Raw genomic sequence first — 20298 nt, 5'->3', positions numbered from 1 at the left:
AGGACAAACACCTTGGAAACCTGCTCAGGAGTACCCAAAGCTGAGCATACACCTGTGCTGTGATCTAGCAATTCTGTTTCTGTCAGAAATGTACACAAAAAACATGTACCCAAATATTCAGAGGAGTTTCATTTATAAAACCTCCAAACTGGCAACAAAAAGTTCCACCAACAGCAGAGTGTATAAATTAAATGTGGTATATTCGTAAACAGAGTACTATGTAGTGGTGAGAAGGAATGCATGATTGTTACAGAAGCAGCATGGATGAACCTCATTCACACACACAGATACAAAATTATATACATTATATGATTCCGTTTATATAAAGTCCAAACCAGGCAAAACCAATGCATGGTGATAGAAGTCAAGATAGCGATTACTTTGTTGGGGGGTAGTGACGGGCAGGGGGCATGAGGGAGACTTATGGGCGTGCTTGTAAGTGTTCTGTTTCTTGATCTGGGAGGAGTTCTATGTCTGCATTAAAAATTTGTAACAATTTATCAAGCTGTACACACACAATTTGTGCATTTTTCTGAAAGTAGGTTGTATTTTTAAAAACTAGGTTGCTGGCCTCTGCCTTCAGCTCGGGTCATGATCCCAGGATTCTGGTATAGAGCCCCAAATAGGGCTCTCTGCTCAGCAGAGAGCCTGCTTCCCTCCTCCCCCCAACCCCCCGCCTGCCTCTCTGACTACTTGTAATCTCTGTCTGTCAAATAAATAGATAAATAAAATCTTAAAAAAAAATAAAACAAAATTAGGTTGCTTTACAGAAAATACTGTTCAGGCCAGACAAAAACACAACTGTAAGTCTTGTAGAGTTCATGGGCCTATAGTTGATACTATTTATGCTGGGTCAAATTTCTGATTGAGCCAAACTGGCATCTTCACCATTCATATACTTCTGTTATCTCCTTCCTTGGAGTTTTGCCTATGTCCTGTGTTTGTCTGAAATTCTCTTCCCACTCCTTTCTACCATTCAGTCTTTTAGAGGCCACAGTGGGTCTACTTCTTTAGCAATTATGATCTATACAGCTCACATGAATCATAAATTGATTCATACTTCCATTATATTTTATAAGTATAGGGCTTTTCTCTTCAAAGTTGTTCTCTGGGTCCCAAATGCCAGTCTCTCTCTGTAGATCCATACAAAATGACCACAATGAAGACAATGTAGCTTTTATCAAAAGGTAAATAGGTTGTATCTAACAGATCTTTATTTTGCAATTAGTCAGCTTCTTTATTCTTGTAGTACTAAGATAAATATCTTTCACAAAATGGTGGGATTAACTGATGGGAGTATAGCGGTTAAAGGTTTTGGGGGCCAGACTGGTTGTATTCAAATCCCAGCATTGCTGAAGTTCCTGGCTTCGGTGGACCTCAGTTTCCTGAAAAGTGGAGGTAATAACTATATACACACATACACACGTGTGCCTTTGCACACATACATACATACATATACATATATAATGCTATGTATGGTATGTATATATCAAAAATATATTGTATGTTCTAATATGTTGATGACATTAATAATTACTCATGATTTATGTATATTTATAAAATGTCAAGAGGTTATAAATAAAGCTCGTAGACCCATGTCTGGCATATAGATTTCACTTTGTAAATGTTAGTCATTTTTGTTGTTTAGCTAGACAGAAGAAAAAGTTGAAGTCTGTATCTTGTATGTCCCTCCCATTTTTTTTTTTTAATCTCTAGAAATGTTATTAGTCCCTGAAATTCAAAAGTCAGGTCCATTCAACTAGGTTATGTGGGTCTCCAAGAGTATGGCCCACCCCTTATATTTCTTTTAAGCATATAATGATATATAAATAGCTACTCTAATGCAATATGTGTTTCTGTTTATAGTCTCAATTTATTCTATGCCTGTTGGCATGCCTCTATGGTGAAATACAATGACATAGATTTCTGTATATATTTTTGCTTAATACCATGTAGTAAATGTTAACCAAACATCAGCCTTCTCAAAATTTAAAACTTGTACTGTAAATTCTGTCTTTCTTTTTCAAAACACTTTCCTCAACAAACGATCAGGAGGAAAGCTCTAAGAATAACAGCAAAAATGCAAACTGGGGAAAAATTCCCCCCTGAGGTTCAGACAATCTGCTGTCTTCTGGTATAATTAACTTTGGGATAAGAAGATGTTAGGAAAATGCAGAATGAAGGACAGACACCCAACACTCAGCAAATACTCTGGCTGAGTTTAATTAGCAGCGATCTTCATGACACTGAGGTGAGGGTTTGTTAAACAGAGCCGTCACAGACAATTGGCTGGGGTGAAGGAGGTGGCCGTAACTGTATGAAAGATAAGCATTATGACTTCAAGGCAACATAACAGAAACTCAGGAAGGTACTTCATCAATCTTGAAACAGTTCCAGAAGAAATTTGGAGCTGTAGGGGTAGAAAAGAGGGAACTGAGAGAAGGAATCAGGATGGGAAATCTAGAAGAGTACCTTTGGGGAAAAGGAGGACATATCTTTTTCCACCCTCATCATCCTCAATTATAAATGCCTGCTTTGTATATGCAGCTTATAGCTAGGAAGCTACGGGGCTATATTTTTTTCAAGGCTAAAGTACAGGAGTAAATCTAATTTCTCAGGGAGATTTCAATTTAAACCACAGATATTAACCATGAGATGACTTAATGGGCACATTAGACATATTTTAGGAATACTCCAAATGGCAGAATCTTGAGTATCATCCTTAATTTGAATCACAGAGCTTTTCTTTTAAATTTCCTTTATAAGAAGCTTAAATTTCCCAAGTAGGGTGGCAGGGAGCATGAGGATACACTTTTGGAAATTTTATTAGGGTGGCACAGAGGCACAGGTGCATAGCATAATTATTCCATCTACACTCAATTTCATTGCCAAGTGGGACCAGTTGGTGCTTCTAAGGATTCCACTTGATTGACAGATCACAGAAACTTGAGCATTGAGGCATGAGGCATGATACAGCAACTGCTCATGTTTCCAAAATATGAAGAAAGCCCTAATTTTCAAGCGAGGGAGAATGATTGAATTAACATTATCAGGGATGTGTCCACCCCCTAATAAAACTGATGCCCAGGCTCCTCAGTTGACCTTCAATCTCAGATCTGTGGCATGACCTATAGTCATTATCATTCCATCATAGGCTTTACCCATATTTTGACTTAACAATAAGGAACTAGAGAAAGCCTATTCTGGCAACTCTGGCAATAACTCACTATTAAAAGCTGCATTTCGAGAAGAGGAAATAACATTGCAACCTATCAAAATTATTGCTGTTCATATGAGGCATACATATGGTGCACGACAGAGGGATTTTGAGCAAATGCATCTTTGTTTATGGTTCCTACGTTCCCTGGATTCTTTGTTAGTAGGAGGTAATCTTCAGCCTGGCAAAGATCTGAGCTAATCTCATGTCTCTTCTGTTGAGGAAGGTATACAATGGCCCTATGGTCATTTTAAGTCATAAAGGTAGCTTTAATTCACTCTTCACAATGTCCAGGGCCCTGCAAAGTCAAAACTCCAGATATAATTTAACATCAAATCTCTCCTGCCTCAAATCTGAAATCTTAAAATCTCTCCTAGCTCAGCCCGAAGTCTCTAGTAGGAGTGTGAGCAAGTTTGTGTCCTCTTCTCCCTGTATGTTCTCTGTTCACGTCCTCCCTAGGGTCAAATGCAGTGTGGAGAAGGGAAAGAGAAATGCATAAGACCATTGTCTACTTGGCTAGGTGGCTTTGGCTCTCTGACTTGGCAGATGGTAAAAACAGCCTTTTTTGGAAATCTTGGCTGGCAGGGACTTAGGATAAAAATGGATTCTTTTTCCTGTGTGGCTGTCTCATGGACTCTTCCTTTGCTGGACTCCTTTCTTCTGTAGTTTGGTTTACCTCTATGGATGTATCTGTATCGCAGGTGTTCACTAACAATCCCTTCATCAGTTCTTGGATATGGAGTGTGCATCTAGCCTTCTTCCACTAAGGTCACTTCATATCTCCATGTGGCCCAACTCAACAGGACCCAGGATTAACAGAGGCCGTTCTTTCCTGAGTAGTTCATTCTGGCTACCAGGAAACATCTATATCTCTTGCTCAGGCAAACTCAGAGTGGTTAGTGCAGCCCTAACACAGCAGCTCCCTGTCGGATCCACCACCAAAGCAATTAATTAGGTCCTCTCCTACCTCTACATTTCCCAAGGACCATCCACACTCTGCCTTAGTTGTCTTTAGTGTGGGTCAGGCAAGGGTCTTCCGCTGCTCCCAACTATTGGACAATGTATTTTGAACTACATTTCTCTCCCTAGGGCTTGAGGCATGGAGGGGATGGAAGACATTGACAGGTGGGAAGTGGAGATTCCTTTCTGTAGCATCCTTCTTCCTGAGACTTTCAATTGCCATGCCATAGGTTCTTCAGAGGGCCATTTCCTTCCTAAAACTCTATTTGGAGTGGGGTGTGTCTCATTTTTGACCAGGATCAATTATATTAGAGTCCTAAGAAGCCAGTTCTACCATCTTGTTACTTGTGTTTAGTTTGCAAAGTGTGGAATTTTATTGTTTCATTTGTTTCTCATGGTAACAAGAAGAAGCCCCAAGAAAGAGACATGTCACCCCTTTGTGCTGGTGAAAAACAGAGCTTGGAAAGAATAAATAATATGCCCAAGTTCACATGGCTTTCACTGACATTATTTATTCATGAATTATTCATTGAATGCTCCCTGGGCTAAACTCCTTAGGGACCTTGTCCTTATGTTTGTGTCATTGGCACCAAGGGCATAGTAGGCAATTAATAAATATTTGTCTATGGAATGAATGCATCCAGGACTGCTAATGCCTAGTGAAGGGGTCAGAACATGCCACCCCCAAAGACACCACTTTGGCATATTCATCTTTTTGAGGTAAAGGTGGTTGAGAAAGAGAAGATGCAGGAAGTACTCATAGATGTCCCCCTTTCTATCTAAAAGCTGGTCATAAAATGTCTTATGAAGAAGGTACCCACCCTGTACCAAGAAGAACATTCTTATCACCAGAGACAGGAAGTCAACACTGGAGTGGGTCTGTACAAAGACATCTACTAAAATACCCCCCATCTCCCATTAGTCTCCCCATCTATTTCCTAGTTGCCGTCCCTCAAATTACTGCCTCAGCCCAAGTCCCTTTGTCTTGTCACATCCTCACACTTTCTTGTTGTTTCAAAAGGTAGGTAAACTTTGGGGCCTATGTCATCTTTGAGTCTTCTTGTTCTGTTTGATGACTCCTGTGTACACATGAAAATACTGAACAGAATTTGCATGTTTTTCTCCCATTAATCTGTCTTATGTCAGTTTAATTCCTAGGCCTAGCCATGGAACCTAGGAGGACAGAAGGAACTTTTTCCTCCTCTGCACTAGGCAATTCCTTTTCCCTCTGTATAGCAACTTGCCCCCATGCAGGTCATGTGAAGATTTCTACCTCCAAGTCAACTCAGCCCCTGAGATTCCCCCAACAATCAGTTCAATCCAGTTCAACTTAAGGGCAACCCAGGATGTGTAGGTTTAGATTTGGTAAATCAAAGATGTTCATAGCTCGGTGAGGATTATGTCCATTCTAACCTTATAAATATTTATTATATATTTTATTTTATAAATTCATACAAAAATACATAATTATATATTTTGTTTTATAAATATAAATGCTAGAAATGTGAGTTTATTTTATTTATTTTTAAAGATTCACTTATTTGAGAGAGAGAGCATGAGCAGGAGGGGGATACAGAGAGGAAGAGAAAATCTTAACTAGATTCCCCAGTGAGCACAGAGCACCAGGCAGGGCTTCACGCAGGGCTCAAGGCCACGACCCTGAGATCAGGACCTGAGCTGAAATCAAGAGTCAGATGCCCAACTGACTCTGCCACCCAGGAGCCCCTGGATTTATTTTAAATATAAATTTTCGGGGTGCCTGGGTGGGTCAGTGGGTTAAAGCCTCTGCCTTTGGCTCAGGTCATGATCTCAGGGTCCTGGGATCAAGCCCCGCATAGGGCTCTCTGCTCAGCGGGGAGCCTGCTTCCTCCTCTCTCTCTGCCTGCCTCTCTGCCTACTTGTGATCTCTGTCTGCCAAATAAATAAATAAAATCTTAAAAAAAAAAAAGAAAATACCATGTTAGCCAACAACATACCTGTGGGCTGCCGGGATCTGCTTTGCCCTAAATTGATTCTGGAGCTATTTTCCTTTTCGTTATTTCACACCAACCTTCTCTTTTCTTGAGACATGGCTCAGGACTGGAAGGGACTCTGGAGATAGAGGTATCAGGTAAGGATCAGCCTACCCCCTTCCACCTGTTTTCATCAAAAAACAGAGAACTCTCATTTCACAATCCTCAGGGAATAGGAGAACTTGTGTTTAGAACTATGTTTCACTTTTATTCAACTGGAAGATGAAATTCTTCCTTTATGCAACACTGCAAAGGGCTCCCCGCCACAGTCTTACGTGTATCTCATATATATAGATGTAGATATAGATACAGATATAGATATAGATATAGATAGATAGATATAGAGATATCTCCATATATTACTATTGTTCATGTAAATCTGAAGTTTACTTGTGCTCTGAATGAGCAAGTTCCAGCTGGTTGTCATGTTCATGGCCATTAAGTGATGGCATGTTATAAACCATGCTGAGAAGCAGTTGATAACAGATTATTTCTGGAAGGGCCATCCTTCCTCTGCTTTAGATTCCTAGTCCCACGCTGACCTCACAGATGTCAGAGGCTCTGACAGAGTATTTGTCTGCCATGGATTGTGTGATTCTTCCCCTCACCCATTTGCTTGTGGTGGAGCCGTCTTGGGTCTGGATGCAAATATTCAGTCCCTTGAGTATTATAACCTAAGCATAATCTTTGAGCTTGCTTGAGGGGAGGTATAGATTTTCTGGAGCACTGAGCAATAAATTGTTTGTCTGTTTTTTAATTATCTGGGCTACAGCTTTGAGACTGCAGGAACTTTGATATCAGATATTAACAATAAAGAAATGTGCAAGTCTGGCTTTTGTGTGTGTGTGGCATTGTGGTTATTACAACATGCTTCATTTGATAAATATGCCAGTGTATGTCGCTTATGTGGCATGAATAAATGCACACATATGTATCTTTTTATTATAAATAAAAGACATGGCATTTTAAGAGATCAACACTAACTGGCTAATGTATCCCATAGACTGTAAAGAAATGAAGCTTTCATTAACTGCTTGCATTTATGATTCAGCTGGCGCAGAGAGGTTTTCATTTCTGACCTAGATACTTCAAGTAGCTTGCTTCTGGGAAAAATAATAGGTAGTTAAGCAACAACAACAACAACAACAAAGACCCATGTCCTAATTAAAATCCCTAAAATGTTTCATTTCCTTATCCATTGTCTTGAAACTGTATCACTAGGTTAAGAAAATGTTTTTCTGGGTTAAATCAGAATTTAATTGCTAGTTAGGAAATGTCAGGTGTACATGTGTTACATTTCACCTCAGCCAAAGTGTTTTAGGTTTTATTGCAATCCTAATAAATTGGAGACCCCAAGGTTTCGGTCTCTGAAAAAAGTGCCATTCTAGAAGCATGGTTCAGTAGACAATCTCATCTCTTCTCCCAAATCAAAAAGAAAATTTGTTCTTTGCTTGTTTCTCCTGAAGGACATTCTAGGAATCCAAGTCAGAGGCATCAGGCATCCTTTTCTCTCCTTTCTTCAATTCTTCCACATTTTATTATTTATGACTAACTGCCCCATTCCCCTTTCCCATTCCCCCACCCCCAGGCTCTCTCCCCATCTATGAGGCTTGTACTCTGTCTTCCCTCCTGCTCCCTTTCAGCCTCTTTAATTGTGATCCACCTTCTCCGCTTCCACAGATTCTTTCCCTCCTTTCCTATCACTCCGGGAGATGGATGGGAACCCGGACGGTGCATAGGTCTGGTAACCACCTAAAGTTGGCCTTGAGGGGATTATGTAAATATCCCTCCCTTGATCATTTTTATCTTGTTGCATAGGGCACTAAAGTGTTTAAAATCTGGCTTGTTTCGACCACATTGAACAAAATATAAAGAAATTGGCATATAATTGTTCATAACCGAATATTCTGGAGAGAATGAGATTGGACTCTTTAATCACTAAAACGGTGTTATTCCCTGAAGTGTTCTCCGGACTAGAGGACTACTCCATTCTGTGCCTATTAGGGTAACAAGGCTGTCTAGGCTTGGTGTCTCCATATGTCGTCAGCCTTTAAGAATGGCAAGAGGAGAATTTATCAGAGGCGCTTAAGGTAGTGCTCAGCCTTCAAACTGCTCCACAGTCTGGCACCAGTTTCAGTTTCTTAACCATGTTCCTGTGCACAGTACATTATTTATATCTCTATTAATAGAGCAAATTGTCTTGAACTATGGATATTCGTGTACACACAGACTGCTTTAATGGATGATCGGCTCGGCAGTGTCTTACACACAGCAGGGGCCAAAGAAGTGGTTGTTGGGCTGACTTGAACCAGGCACTGGGCTATAGACTCTCCAGCTCCGGGGCAGGTTTGTGCCGTGACCTTGTTTTGTTCAAGGGCTGGCAGAGTAGCTGGACATGGTACATGTTTCTGGAAGAGAGGTACAGCAGCAGTGGGGCTAACATCATCAGAATCTGTACATTTTCTTTCTACCAAACTCAGCAAGTATCCTCTGACCAAAGATGATGTGAAGGCACTGAATGAGGTAACCCGAGAGACATAAACTTAAAAATGAATCAGCATTCATCTTTGGGAATCTTTCTGTCTTTGCACAAATATCATTCGCATGGAACAGAAGGTGAAACAGAGAAAACCCATTATTTGCTGGCCTGTTAAAACATCTGTGGAGTGTGAATGCATATGTGTATTTGGAGTATCTTTTACCCAGGTTCACCTCTGAGTCCTTCCCTGGCAATATTTCTCACTTATTTTCTAGAGGTTATCATGAAATCTACAAGTGCAATGATATAATTAATGCTTGGATGAGGAATCCAAGGGTAGCCCTTCCTTAGGCAATTATTATTGAGGAAACCAGACCAGCCATTCCAGTGACATCTAATAAACAACTATTGCTGAGTCTGTGGTTCCAGAATGTTGTGTGTCCCTAAGCAGGATAACCCTCCTGTTTGTAATCACAGGCTGTTTCAAACTCCCCTTGGCTAGACTATCTTGGTTTTTCTAATCTTCCTGGCCTAACTTCTCTATACTTTGGCATTTACTTTTTTTTTTTTTTTTGGAAGAATAGGCATTAATTCTTCTTTTTTTTAAATATTTTATTTATTTATTTGACAGACAGAGATCACAAGTAGGCAGAGGCAGGCAGAGAGAGAGAAGGGAAAGCAGGCTCCCCGCTGAGCAGAGAGCCCAATGTGGGGCTCGATCCCAGGACCCTGGGATCATGACCCGAGCCGAAGGCAGAGGCTTAACCCACTGAGCCACCCAGGTGCCCCTGGCATTTACTTTCGACCAAAATTCCTGTATCCTGAACTATTCTCCAATAGTGCTACAGTGTGTTTCGTGAACTGACTCTGGCTGAGTTTGTATGCAATCTTGGTAGAAACTTTGAGCTTCCTGATGCCATCTGTACACAGAAAATTGAAACTGGGAGGTATTTTACAGAACAGTTAGTAATAGGAAGGAAATGATGAGGATCCAAGGAGCATGGTAGTAGCAGTGAGATTGTAGAGCTAGTAAAGTGTAGCAGTAATCAGAGGACTATGGGTGAATGGTGTCCCCCAAAACTTAGATGTTGAAGTTCTAACCCCCACTACCTCAAAATGTGACCAGATTTGGAGTTAAGGCCTTCAAAGAGGTAATTAGGTTAAAATGAGGCTGTTAAAGTGAGTCCTAATTTAGTCTGACCAGTATCCCTATAAGAAGAAGAAATTTGGACATACAGAGAGATATGAAGAATGTAAACACGGAGGAATGACCATGTGTGATGGTTAACTTTATTATTTACCTGCGTAGGCCACAAGGAGTCTTGGTCCAAATTACATTGTATCTTTCTGTAAGAGTCTTTTTGAAGGAGATTTACATTTAAGTCTTGGAATAAAGCAGATTGCTCTCTATGATGTGGGTGGGCCTCACCTAATCAGTTGAGAGCCTGACTAGAACAAAGGTGGATGTCCCCCACACCAGAGGGAATGGTGCTCACAGACCACCTGTGGACTTCATGTGCAACATTGATTCTTTCCAGTTCACCAGCAGACTACCTTTGGGCTCAAAACTGTAACTCTTCTTCTGGGTCTCCAGCCTGCTGGCCTTCCCCATCAGATTTTAGACTTGCAAGAGCTGGGGAGGAGCAGAGGGAGAGGGAGAGAGACAAGCAGACTCTGTACTGAGCATGGAGCCCTACATGGAGCTCAATCCCAGGACACTGAGATCCCTATTTGAGCTGAAATCAAGAGTTGGATACTTGATCAACTGAGCCACCCTGGTGCCCCCCCAACCTTTTTTAAATATTAAAACAAACATATTTGGGTGAAAATTGTTTTATAGTAGAATGAAGGAAGGGAATGCCATGCGAGGGAACAATACAGAAATGCCTACATGCTTATGAAATTCAAACATACTGCTGGTCCTTTTCTTCCCTACACACACACACACCCACACATTTATTATGAAGTTACAGTGATTGTTAAGCTAAAAATTCAGTTTGATCAACACATGCTATGGTTGAAAACAGGATCACAGGGGCGCCTGGTTGTTTCAGTTGGTGGAGCATGTGACTCTTGATATCAGGGTTGTGAATTTGAGCCCCATGCTGGGTGTAAAGATTACTTAAAAATAAAATCTTTTAAAAAAAGAAATAATATCACAAACAATTTCTCTCAGTGAATCTATTAAAGAACAAACTGTGTCAATGTACATGTTAAGAGAACGAGGAAGTTTTGTTTAAAGTTCTGTTGAGACGCATGATGCCCCGTCAGTCACCTTAGATCAGAACGTCTGGTGGCTTATAGGTAGCTGTCAAAATACTTAACAACAAAACCAAGTAATTACCAGATACTTAGTAAACTCAAGGCACTGTGCTAATCCGCAACAAGACAAAGGCAAACATGGGTTCACGTATTCAGAAGCTCATGAAATGCCAAAACATGGTATCTAAACGTATTTGTGGAATTATAAGTATATTTTCAATTACTCTTGGGTACTAATACCATCAATAAAGGTAAGAGTTTTTTAAATGGACCATCATGGAATCTCAGAGAAATTTCTTGGCCTATGAATTTTTCCTATTCCAAACATTAATCGCTGCTTCTGTTTTTGTTGCAAGATATGTAGGTAATTTTGTGTGAAGGCTGTGTGCAGTCTTCACAGAGATGTGGATGTGTCCTTAGATTTAGAGTAGGCAGCCTACTGAGAGAACTGTCTCAGTCTGCCCCTCTGTTTTGCTTATTGCTCTCTGACGTATACCCGATGAGAAAAATATAAATGCTACAAGTGCCAGAAACAGGGTAGGTGGAAAGTCACATGAGTTGGAAAGAGGTAAAATAATGTGGCAGGGATGCCTGGGGAGGTCCCTTGGTTAAGCATCTACCTTCCTCTCAGGTCATGATCCCAGGGTCCTGGGATTGCATCCCGCACTGGGCTCCTTTTCAGTGGGAGCCTGCTTCTGCCTCTGCCTACTGCTCCCCCTGCTTGTGCTCTCTCTCTCTCTGACAAATAAATAAATAAAATCTTAAAATAATAATAATAATGTGGTAAAAACAACACAGGCCCGGAAGGCAGGCAAGCCGGCCCTTCCACCCACTAGCTGGCTGGCTTTAGTCATCACCTGGCCTTGGGGAGGCTCGATTTTCTCCTGTTGTGTAACAGGAGTAGAGCAGTTTCTCTTCTACCTATCTCGTTGGGTTGTGTAAGGCTCAGGCAGGAAATCTCCCAAGTCCCACAGTACCACACAAATGTGACTCACTGCCATGAAATAACGTCACCGGTTAGATGAACTACACTGAAAATTGTCCAAGTTGTTGCTCTTACTCTCCAGAAGTCTGAGTAGACAGAGAGAGCATTCACCTGCTTTCATCTTTCAGATGGGCGTGGAGATGAGGTGGGCCAGAGCTGGAAGAGAACCGGGAGAGTCCGGTTCACTCTCATATAATATTTAAAGCACACGAAAAATGCAGTGAACCGAAGGACTTTGAAGGGACTGACTACTTTTTTTTTTTTTTCTTAGTCCCATAATTCATAACATGCTTGCAATGGATTCCTCCAAATCTTCCCCCAAAGCAAGTGAGGGCACTGGATGATCCAACTGGATTTGAAAAATCACCTCTAAATTTTTTTTTTTAAGTGCATTAACGGCTGGTCCTTAGAAAGGAAATGTTATACAAAACAGATAATCACTGTATATCTCCCTTCCCTTAAAACAGAGAGAGAGTGATCATTCCTTAACTTCAACCTTCAGAGTAACCTTAGCTGATTAGTAGCTTTGGAGAAAAACTGAATAAACTAAAATGTACTGTGCTCCTTCCTCTCTCCTACCATGAACTTGAGAGTCTGAGTCATAAAATACAGGCCTTGGCCACTAGTTAGAATGTAAGACTTGTCATTTCTGTGGAGGCAATTCATTCTTTTCTTTTCTTTTTTAAGATTGTATTTATTTATTTGAGAGAGAGACACAGAGATAGTGGCAGAGATAAGGAGAAGCAGGCTCTCTGCCGAGCAAGGAACTTGACATGGAGCTCAATCCCAGGACCCCAGGATCATGACCTGAGCTAAAGGCAAATGCTTAACCAACTGAGCCATCCAGGCACCTCTCTGTAGAGGGAATTCTAAAACATGATTTATAAAAAAACAAAACAAAACAAAACCCAACAACAAAAAACAAAATCTCTAGACATTTAATGCTCGATGTTTTTGAGGAGAAAGATAGAGAATGTGTGTATGTGTGTGTGTGTGTGTGTGTGTGTGTGTGTATTCTTACATGGGCTGAGGCTGTATTTTTGGTGATTCTCACTTTTAAAACATTTCAATCTTACCAAAGTCACCACTCTACTATTTTCTGGCCTTGCTAAGAGAGGTAAAACTAGAAAAACAAGTTATTTTTGTTTCTGTGTTCTGTCTTAGCCCCAGAGTCTTCTACTTCCTTGGCTAGTGGCTGGATTTTATTTACATGGCAAGGAAAAGTCAAACATTACAAAAGTTTAATTAAAAGTCATCAGAGAAGATATTTATATTCTGAATTATAATGTAAATGTAGCTCTTTTAGTTCTTTTACTAACCATAGTCATCTGAGGTACTTGACTTTCTGTGTGAGACCCTTAAGCTTTCCTATGCTAACCCCCATAAGAATCTTATTTCTTCTTGTTACTCCCCTCCCTCAAATAGTCTAAGAATCTCAGATAAAGATGGAAATGATGATGACTATGATGGTGTGAGGTCTGACCATACCGCTGTTGCTTCTTGCTGTTTAACACCATGGATGAAGACTGGTCCTGCACAGTTTGATAAGCCCTGCATCTGGTTGGCCTGCATCTTTGCCTGGATTCATCTTGGGACCTTGGGTTTAAAAAGGGTTCAGTTCCTAATTCCAGTGTGTATGTGTGGGGGTTTTCCCATACCACTAAGTGATTCTCTGATGTGAGCTGGGTGTCCTACAATTTCACTCAATTTTGACGCTGTCTACCCAGAGAAAGCATCAGATTACACAGGTTAAGAGCTCAGTCCTCCACGCTGCTCCTCGTCCATTTCAGACACCAGATCCAAGTCCAGGCTGTCACCTGAGCTTCTACAGATCAGTTGTTCCCACATGACCCTCCTTGGGTTCCATCGATTTGTGAGAGGCACTCATGGGGCTCAGAGAAACAATTTACTTACTAGATTAGTGGTTTTTTGTAAATTAGGCTGTGGGTCAGGAACATCCAGATGAAGACTTCCATTTTCTCTCTGAAGGCCACTCTCCCCAAATCTCTATGCTCACCACCCAAGTAGCGCCTCCAACACTGCCCTTTGGGCTTTTATGGAGTCTTCCTTACATAGGAATGTTTGATTAAATCATTGGCCATTGGAGATTGGTTAAATTTCCAATTCCTTCTAGTCCCATGGAGGATAGGGGGGTGGGATTGAAACTTCCAACCCCCCAATTACAGGGTTTGTTTCCCTGGTGACCAGACCACATCCTTTTGGTGACCTGGGGGCATTCCAATGGTTGCCTCATTAACATAAAAAAAGACACACGTATCTCTCACCATTTAGGAAGTTCCAAGGGCTTTAGAATTTCTGTACTAGAAATGGGACAAATATCAAATATGTATTTCTTATTATAAGTCACCATATCACACAGAGGAACCACAAATTTCAGTTCACACTTTCATGCTCATTGACTGTTCTTCAAAGCACGACCGCTGTATTCAGGTGCCAATGTTGGGCTCAGATCCTTATGCAAATTAGATAACCTCCATCCCAAGGAAAATTTCTGCTTATGAAGGACTAGGGTAGATTTACCCAGCTACTGGGACAAAATCAAATGCTGTATCCTCATCCCCTAGGACAATATGTGCCATTCCCCTAGGACTGGCACTGCATGGTTTTTTACTTGGGAGGGTGACTTAAGGGTGTGACCTTGAAGGTCAAAGACGATCAAACAAACAAAAAATTTCAGCCAGGTTTACCTCACATAACTGCAATATACGGAAGCATTTAGAGCAGAGAGATAACTACGTATGCACTTAGCGCAACTGGCCTTCTATGGTTCTCATCTGCCATTTTGGTCTGACCTATAATGTCAGAGTATAACTATACAAAATAAATGATTCAATCACTGGAGATACCCCAACTGTATAACGAATAATATATTAGCTACATTTTCTAGGAAATTGCTTTAGTGCTTTTTCCACATTCAGTCATCTGAAATATCTGACCTTTGTCCAATACTTTGCTCAGAGATGAGCCACTGTGACATTGGGAGACCAGAGAATTCAAACAGAGTGGTCAGTAGCCTCTCCCTAATTTAGGAATGGATGCACTCTGCTGTTTCTGACCTATGGAATTACGAAAATTCAGCAAACTATTTTTATCTTCAATAAAATCTTCTTGGTGTAACTAACATTAAAATTAGCTCTTGCATTTAAAACCTGGGTTTGTGCAGTATGTTGCATCATCGTCAAAACTGACCTGTGGCCCAGTTGCAGAAGGAAATTACTCAAACCAAAGCCGACTATCAGAAAAAGGGAGGTTCCTGTCATAGCTATATTATGCCAATAGGATTTGCCAAGTGAAAGAAGAGAGTTGTGTTTCCCTGCGTAAAGAAAAACAAATGTGTTTCCTACCATTTAATTTTTCAATGGCTATCCAGTTCAAATTCCAGCTATTTTTTATCGTCATCATTTTCAGCAATACTCACTCTAGAAGTTTGAATTGAGTGAGCTTGGATTTCCCCAAAGTTTCAAATGCCAATAATTAAAGTATTTCTTATAATGATGGTTGCCGTCATGAAGAAGTCATCTCTGATTCAAGCCTGAGTTTTGGGTACTTTGGTGACATGAAGTTAGTGACACTCCTGTTCCTCTTCCCTAGGAGTCTGTCTTGGTAATTACTGATCTCCAAAGGTATTGAGAAACTTCCCGATAGAAAAGAACAAACAATACAGGCCTTTTGTCGTTGGAAGTCAGATTTCACAGGTCCCGTGGATTTGAGGTTGGAAGTTGGAATGTGCAAGTGTTGGAGATGGGGCCACAAGGCGACAAGTTTTATGAAAGCAGGTGGAGTCCTTGATAAGGAATGCACAGTAAGGAAAATGTTCTGCTGAAAAAGTCAAACTCAGGTGCAGACCAAAGGTTGGAAGGTTCATGAGGGGAAAAGGGATGTTAAAGTGTGGCGACTGATACTAGAAATCAGTTCTAGTGAAAACCACCCTGTGTGTCAGTTGAAGGAGAAAGAAAAGAAAAAACACCTGCCTCACCATTCTTGTAACCCAGAGCCCAAAGTCCCTGCTGCTCTTCACCTCTGCCCACGGCCACCCAGTATTTCAGAGAGTCCCCAAGGAGAGCATCACAAACACAGCATATTATCCCTCTGGCCACTCTCTTACTGGCTGTGGACAATCTTAGAGTGACAGCAAACAGTGGGAGGAACACAATCTGCAGAAATCCAGGTGTGGCCAACAATGCCACCAACGTGGGGATCCATGTGCAATGACCGGGAGTGATTTCTAAGAGCTTCCTGAGCGATTCTGACATCGAGGGCAATGGGGGAAGGGGGGAACACTTGGAAAAGGTCTGAAATTCCTTCCCAAGCATGTCTGAGTATAACTGATGATGTGAAATCCTTTGTAGCCACAAGCTAGAAAAGTCAACAGACATTTGGATCAATGCTATTTATTATCATTTTACTGGTAGGTTTATACAATCTTTGAAGGACAGGTCTTAATAACCAAGACCTGACTCAAATTTATCTTCAGCTCATGTCTCCATTCCAAATTATGCAGTAGCATGCGTGCAACACACACACACACACAGATTCTATAACTTTTGGACAGCTCTCTTCTTAAGTGAAGTGGGATATTTCCATGGGCTCTGTACTTTTGCTGACCATCGTGGTGGTGTACAATAAAGCCAGGGGAATACTTATAAGAGAGACCATACCCAGTAGAAAAGCAAGGAGTTTTGAGGTGAGGCAAGATACATGTAGGGAAAGTATACATATAGATATTGTAAGAAGATCATTTTAAATAAAAATTATAGCTATTAACATATAGTTATTAAATATATATCTTATGTCAACTTAGGATTCCACAGCTATGCAACAGTTAACATTTATCAAACATCTACCATATGCCTGAAACTGTGCCAGGGCCCAAGATACAAAGATATTTAAGACATAGCCTCTGCCGTAAAGGATTTCCCAACGTAAAAGGGAACAAATAGCTACAATAAATAACACAATAGCAGGGCACCTGCCTGGCTCAGTTGGTAGAGCATGCAACTCTTAATCCTGGGGTCATGAGTTTGAGCCCTACACTGGGAACAGAGATTACATTAAAAAAATAATAAAATCTAAAATAATAATAATAATGTAATAGCAATACTGTGTGATATTGAGGAAAGAGGGAATAACTGCGTTTAGTAAGTGGTTTGGGGGAAGCCTGGGTGGTTCAGTCCGTTAAGCATCTGCCTTCTGCTCAGGTCATGATCCCAGGATCCTGGGATGGAGCCCCTCATCAGGCTCTCTGCTCAGCGGGGAGTCTGCCTCTCCCCTTCCCTCTGCCCCTGCTTGTGCTCTCTCTCTGTCAAATAAATAAATAAAATCTTAAAAAAAAAAAAAAAAAAAGAAAAGAAAGTGTTTTGGGACAGCTTCTCAAAGAAGGGCTCTGTTGGCCTGGATTTGGAAAGTGAGTCAGGTAAGGAAGGAGGGAACATTTCTCTGAGAGGAGACTGTGTGTTAAAGCAAGGATGTCTAGACAAATTTCTCTGTCTGCTTGATGGAAGTCACAGTTTTTCCCATGGGCTATTCAGAGATCCCCCGAAGCTAGGATGACAAGAATTTAGGGAGTGTTTTGGGGAGTGCCAAGGGTTCATCTTAGAGAGGTGAGTTTCAATCACATCACTGAGAGCTGTGGTAAGGGGACTAGATTTTATATTGTGGATAATGGGAATCCTTGAGGTGTTTAAGAATGACATATTCAGATTCATGAATCAAAAAATTAAAAAGAGCGATATCAAGCATCCTTGTAAGTGACTGCTCTTTCCCACGTTGGTCCCTCTTCTTTGAGGAGCCCTTTCTCATATTCTCATTTGGATGGTACATGGCCATCTGTTCTAAAATTTGTCATCATCTTAGTCCTTTGCTATCATAGGTGTTGATTGTTGAAAAATAGATTTCATTTCTTGAGTCCATTCTTTTATTATATTGCTATAATGACTTGTGCCAGGATAAAAATGTTTTGAAGTTGAGAAACTACACATAGATTCTCATTTCTAAGACCATTTTATTCTGTGACAGTGGGAATGTGTCTTGCCAGTAAAATTAAGTGGTTCATTATTTGTGTCAGTAAATGTGATCTCTTGGTTTGTCAAATACAGTGAGGACTATTTGGTATACGTGCTGCCGAAGCGAGCACCAGTGAGGACTATTTGGAAGGGGAAGGGTTTTAGAGTTTTCCATTATAGGAGGAAGATTCTAGATCTGAGTGAGTTTACTGTGACATGTGGGAATCCATAGCCCATTTTGGTTTTAGTATATTTTTAAACATACTAAATTCAGAAAACAATGTTAAAGACTATGGTTTTGCAGAAGACATAGCTTGCTTTTTATTTAAAACACTGAATAGCAGAAATAAAGGGTACTTGTTGTAAATTAGCCTAGAATCACAGATTCCTAAGCTAATTTAGAACGTTTCTGATTTAGAGGAAAGTAAGCTTGTAATATATGGTTACATTCACTACCATTTTTTATCCTGACCACAGTTTGAATAGTTATGCAGGAATTTTTGCCAGGATTGTGAACAAATCAAGCCTTCAAAATACATCATGGGCAGTTAATATCCACTATTGTAAATAAGAGATCTCTATTTTCCTAACACTCTTCATTAGTCATGGCAGTCATATCCATAATCAGACCTCTCAGTGCCTCTAGAACTCATTTGATTGCACATTTAGTTCAACAAACATTCACCCAGCACCTACCCTGTGCAAGGCACCAAGACATATGCAAAGATCTTATGAGTCAGCCCTGGTTGTATTATTCTGACTGTATAGGTTTTAGTTACTTAATATGTGAGTCCAGAGTCTTTTCATATCAGGAAAAAAAAAAAAAGCTCATTTTTTTTTCTCACCCTTTTCCTTCCTTTTCTCCCCTACAACGTCTTTTAACAAATTCTAGTATACTAAATTCTAATCCCATATCAGCAAATCGCAAATCATTTTAACACTGAGACACCAGAAGTGACTAGAGGATAGGAACAGGGATGTGAGGAGAGATGAATGGTAGTCCAGTTCAGTGGCCAAGAACTCTGGGCTCTTGGGCCAGGTTCACACTGCCTCAGACTTGGATTCAAATCCTCCCCTTATGTGTCTGCGTCATCAGCACCTGTGCACATCCTCCCCTTACCGCTCACTAGTTGTGTGACTTTGGATGAGGCTCTAAACCTCTAGAAACCTCCATCTCCTTAGCCATAATAAGATAAGGATATTACTAACATCCATCTCATAAAGTGGTTTTTAAGTGTTCCATGAAATAATGCATATAAAACTTAGCACATGGTTATCACATGATCAGTGCTGGTGATTACTAAATATAGAAATGAATGTAGAAGGAGATCTTTCTAGTAAAACTTGGGAAGAGGTAAAGAAAGTTGATGAAGCAACTCTTGCCTTCACGCCACATTAATTTCTTTCTTAAGATGGTAAGAACTCAGTTGTGTTTCAGAAGGTCGTTTGGCCAGAATAACTTCTGGAAAGAGCCCATGACTAATAACATGTATATTAGAAAAAGGTTAAAAAAAATAAACTCCTTATTGTGCAAAAGTAGGCCAGTGTATGGAGTGCCTTTTGAACATCTACTCTTAAATCTTAAAATCCCTGAAATCACAGTATAAACTGAGATGATAGGAGTTAAAACTCTTAAATTGTGAAAATCAGAAAGGACCAGACAGATTGAAACAATGTCACTTATAAGCATGCAAGCTATTTGCAATAAAGCCAATCTTGCAATAATCTTATAATCATAGTTTTGTAGCTTATATGGTCTAAATTTAAAATTGTAGTTTATATTTTTCTAATTGAAACTTAGAGTAAATGGTCTTCTGGAAAGCTCTGAGCGAGTGAGAAAATGAAAAAGGGAAATTATTTATACAGTATTCAGTCATATTAATCTAAGATTTTAAATCGCATCAATAATTTATTTCATGTGCCTATTTTAGTAATGGTTTTAAAAAAGCCTATGAGAGCTTTCTTAGAGTTATTCATTAGCTCATGTTCCTTATAGATACATTTCTCAATAAGGCCTCAATTTCCTCCTTTTACTACATTCTTTTGTGAAGGAAGCTTACAGAAATTAATTCTTGTCTGATGTGGAAGAGGACCCTATGCTTTCTATAGGAGGTCCTATTAAGTGTATTTGAGTACGTTTCCCAAATAGGCATGTGTGGCCTCATCATGCACAAACATGAATGCCCTGTGATCCCTTGAAAACCACACCTACATGCTCCTAATGGCTGCTAACATTAACAAACGGGAGATACAAAGAAACAGTGTACAAAACAAAACAAAACCATGCACTTCCACGTTTATTTCATCTGCTTGAAATTGATCTTAGCTTATCTATGACATACAGCTTGAACATGTCAACT

General features: G+C 40.3%; 1 protein-coding gene across 1 annotated transcript in view; it reads left to right on the top strand.

The window, feature by feature from the left end:
* The window catches only part of TMC1 (transmembrane channel like 1), a 385033-nt gene that overhangs the window by 112809 nt on the left and 251926 nt on the right, over window positions 1-20298 (top strand). The gene's annotated exons all lie outside the window — the stretch shown is intronic.

The sequence above is a fragment of the Neovison vison genome, chromosome 9 (genome assembly GCF_020171115.1).
Source record: "Neovison vison isolate M4711 chromosome 9, ASM_NN_V1, whole genome shotgun sequence".
Classification (NCBI taxonomy): domain Eukaryota; kingdom Metazoa; phylum Chordata; class Mammalia; order Carnivora; family Mustelidae; genus Neogale; species Neogale vison.
Note: the sequence above shows the minus strand (reverse complement) of the source record. Positions and strands in the feature narration are given on the sequence as shown.